The 4,265-nt window shown below is 43.4% G+C and overlaps 1 pseudogene; it reads left to right on the forward strand.

Moving 5' to 3' along the window:
* Positions 1 to 291: 291 nt before the first annotated feature.
* LOC147668931 (uncharacterized) lies at positions 292 to 2,968 on the forward strand (annotated as a pseudogene).
* The last annotated feature ends 1,297 nt before the right edge of the window (positions 2,969 to 4,265 follow it).

A 4,265-nucleotide genomic window follows, 5' to 3' on the forward strand; every position in this document is an offset into this window, starting at 1 on the left:
TGGTATGAATGTGTTGTTTTTCAGTAATCATCGTGTTCATTGTGTATTGTATTGTGTCTAGACTCTAGTTCAGCCATGCCTCTGTTCTCCAAGTTACGTCAGTTAAAAACTAGAAAATGTCTGCTCGAGGAAGCAGTTCCTGTCCCGCCTAGGGACAGTCCAGGTCATTTTATGTATCACAAGCATGGCATAAGTGCCATATTATATCTAGATCTATGGGTCGAGTATACCAAGGAATTAGAAGAAAAGTATAGATGGCCTGTATCAGGCACATGGGATGCCGAGTGCATCATGCGAGTAGAAGAAGTATTATGGAAAAAGAAAGCCAGACAGTCACAGAAAGATGCCATCGAGTTATGGCGCAAAGAATCTCATAAAAGAACAGAAAAAGAAATCAGAAAAACAGAATTAAGTAGAGAATCCACAGAAAGAGCCCAGGAAAGGGAGTTAATCGAAGTAGGTGAACGAGTTAAAGTCGAACAGTCAGACAGACAGAGGAATGCCCTTATTAAGGGTATGTACCCTCTTCTTGCCGAGGGCTTGCCAAAAGCAACCCCGGAGGCATCCAGTAGTTTCCCGCCACCACTAATTCCGACCAAGCTACGTCACAAACCGACCGCAGCTGATATTTTTCTCTCGTCCTATTTGGACGACACAGTCCCAGAATATGCAAATCCTGTTCCGCCAGCTCCTGCAAATAATGTAATTTCTGCTCCTCCAGCCACCGGGGCACCCGTTACGGTACCCCCGGTCCAGCCCACATTACAAGTACCCGCTACATCGGTCACTCTGCCAGCACGAAGAGTATCAGTCGACGATTCCAGTTTAGGGGCCGCGGGGGGAGGTCCTCCTGGTACCCCGCCGCCACACAAACGTGTAATATTAGCCGAGTTACATGAACGTGCGTTACAGCGCACGCCCAAACATCAGTCAGTTGCAGATATCAGGCGAGCTCTTACCGAATGCCGTTATGATCCGGTCCCAGGTGATGATAGTATGGTTATATATTCATTACGCGTAAGACGGGTGACCGAGTATTTGGACACCCTACCAAATATGAAAGAAGATCTAGACAGAATATATTGTTTCATCCGTACAGGGTATTGGCGAAGTCATGTCTCTAAGGAAAGCTGAGACTCAGCTCATGCTATTAAAGTTTCTAATAAATTGTTTAATAAGAGAACAAGATTATCCGACTAAAGATCCGACCGAAATGAGAGCTCTGACGAAATGGAGTGATCATATAGCCGAGGGAAGACACAAGACACTCAGTAGTATAGAGAGTATGTACAAGAAAATACATAAAGAAATAATAAGGTTACACGAACAACGCAAAGAAGCACTAGTAAGCGAGAAAGAAAGTAACTCTGATACTGAGGAAGCAGAAGACGAGAATCCTTCCAGAATAGCGTATGTAGGTAGAACTAGACTTTCCGACCGACATTCACGTCTAGAACACAAGAAAGTTTTCTCTCTTCCAGCACCAGAACAAGAGAATCTAGAGCAAGTATTTCAAGCTACCGATCACATTCTGAAATCACGAATCGGTTATAGTGAACTTAGTACCATGCATGAACAAGAACTAGTCCGATCAGCAGTCCGATGGACTACTGATTCTACCACTTTTCCAGACGAAATAGTGGCACAAATGTTTCTGAAACTGCCCCCAGCCGAGCAGCGACTGGTGGGTATGTATATGATCCAGCACCTCATTACTCTGTATGAGGGTCAGCATTCTGATCCAGGTCCGTTACATGATGTTCTGAACGAGTTACTACAGTACAGATGGAAAGGTCTAGGTACCGATTTAATTAGTATAATTCTAGAACAGCGCCACAAATATAGAACATTCCTGAACCCGCATTTTGTTCATGTCTCACCTCCAGAAAGTAAACCATTTTACATAGACAGACAGCATCCGTTACGAGAAGTACACCCAGTTAGGACACAGGGTGGTGAAATGCAACGAGTATTTGTTTACACCCCGATTACCAAGATGGAACTCTTAGAGATGAAGAAGTTAATTCCCTGTCACGATAAAGATCCAGCAGGGTTCCACCGTGAATTAAAAGACATGCTCCGTATGGGAGAATACACGTATCCAGATATAATTAAAATGTTAAAGGTTCTGTTGCCTGCGGGCATATATGAAAAACTCAAAGAAAAAGAATGGGAGGTGGGAGAGAAAAAGATAGATTGGGCAGCTCTAGAAGCTGAAGATAATATACGAGTACCAGGTACCGGTCTAGGAGACAAATGTAAAGAATTGCCCGAACTATTATTACAAGTTTTGCCAAGATTACTAGCCACGAAAAAGGAAGACTGGGATGCAATCTCAGCCTGTAAACAGAAACAAGACTAAGATACTAGTGATTTTTATTCTAGGTTTGAGAAATGTTTCAGTATCAACAGTGGTCTCAAGACGAGTAGCGAGTCATACCCTCATCTTTTTGTTACTAAACTAGTCGAGAATTCAAGTCCACAAGTTAAAAATCGAGTTTTGAAAGTCGAAAGTACATGGCAAGCTGATACTCCGTCCCAAATGTTACAGATGCTCCAGTACCACCAGAATAGAATCAGAGAAGAGCAAGATCATGAAAGGAAACGTATGAAAGACACAAAAATGAAAGTATTAGTTGCACAATCTGTTCCTCAAGACAGTCAGAAGAGGGGTATGAATCAAGCCAGTCATCCTGCAGTTCCTGTTAAAGGGACCTGCAATTATTGTAAACAGCCAGGTCATTTTATAAACGAGTGTGCAGTTCTGAAACACAACATAGCTACCGGTAAAACTAAAGAAAGACCACGTCCGCCTAGACAAGAACAAGTTTCAGAGACTTCTCAGTCACCCCTAAATGCACAACAGACAGTTACAGCACAGCAGCCTATTGCTGCAACACAGCATGTTACACAGCAAATGTACCAGTATGCACAGTCCGAGTATCCAGAATACCAGCAGTATTCATGAAACAGCCTAGAGAGGGAGGTAGGCTTGCCTCTCATCGAGATACCTGTAGATCAAGAGTGTCCCTATGTTCACAGTCAAGTATTAGGGAAAGACAGAAAGTTTCTGATAGATACAGGGGCAAGTAGGACTACTATCAGTCACGACGAGGTTCCAGGGGCTCCGCTCTCAGGCTCTAGAAATATTTCCCTTGGATTTTCAGGAAAGCCAATAGTTAACGAGATTTCCAAACCAGTTACTCTAGAAGTAGGTCCATTGTCCCGAACTACTGATCTGTTACTTACAAAGTCATGTCCAGAAAATGTGTTAGGCATTAAGACACTGAAAGAATTAGGTGCAGTTATTTGCTGCTCCCCAGAAGGAATACGTTTGTTTTTACGTGACTTCAAGGGTCACTATGTATTACGTGATTTTGATCCAAGATTGTTAAATGTTCCGCAGCATTTATGGGCGCAAGGTCCAACTGATGTTGGTTTTATGCAAATCACACCCCATCGTGTGACTCTGAAACCAGGTGTAGTGTTACCACGAATCAGACAGTACAGATTGCCACCTGAGGCTGTAGCAGCCTTATCCAAAATTATTGACGAGCTTATTGTTCAAGGAGTGGTTGTAGAAACTGACTCCAATATATGTAATTCTCCTATCATTCCAGTCATGAAACGTACTGATCCAAATGCACCTCCAGTATATCGATTCGTGATTGACCTTCGAGAACTTAATAAATGTATCATTCCCCAGTACCCAGTTGTCCCAGATATTTCTTCCCTATTGACAGCCATTGATTCTGAAGCTACGTTTTTCACAGTCATAGACCTCAAGAATGCATTTTTCAGTGTCCCCATTCATCCAGACAGCCAGTTCCTTTTCGGATTCTGTTTAAATGGAAGGAGCTATAAATTCACACGAGCTCCTCAAGGTTTCACAGAAAGCCCTAGCATTTACAGTCAAGCACTCAAGAGACAACTAGACAATATTCACATGCCAACTGACACTGCCCTGCTCCAGTATGTCGATGATCTACTGATCACAGCCCGCTCTGAACGTGACTGCGAGCGAGCGTCACTTACAGTTCTGTATTTCCTAGCCGAAATGGGGCACAAGGTGTCCCCTTCGAAGCTTCAATTCTGTGTCCAGCAAGTGATCTATTTAGGCCACTTACTGTCCAAGAGGGGTAGGCAGTTGACACCTGACCGTATCCAGTTAATAGCGAGTCTTCCTCAGCCCAAGACCCAGAAGGAGGTACGAGCTTTTATCGGCCTCACTTCTTATTGCAGACAATAGATTCCCCAGTATGCAT

The sequence above is a fragment of the Lissotriton vulgaris genome, unplaced genomic scaffold (assembly GCF_964263255.1).
Source record: "Lissotriton vulgaris unplaced genomic scaffold, aLisVul1.2 SCAFFOLD_313, whole genome shotgun sequence".
Taxonomy (NCBI): Eukaryota; Metazoa; Chordata; class Amphibia; order Caudata; family Salamandridae; genus Lissotriton; species Lissotriton vulgaris.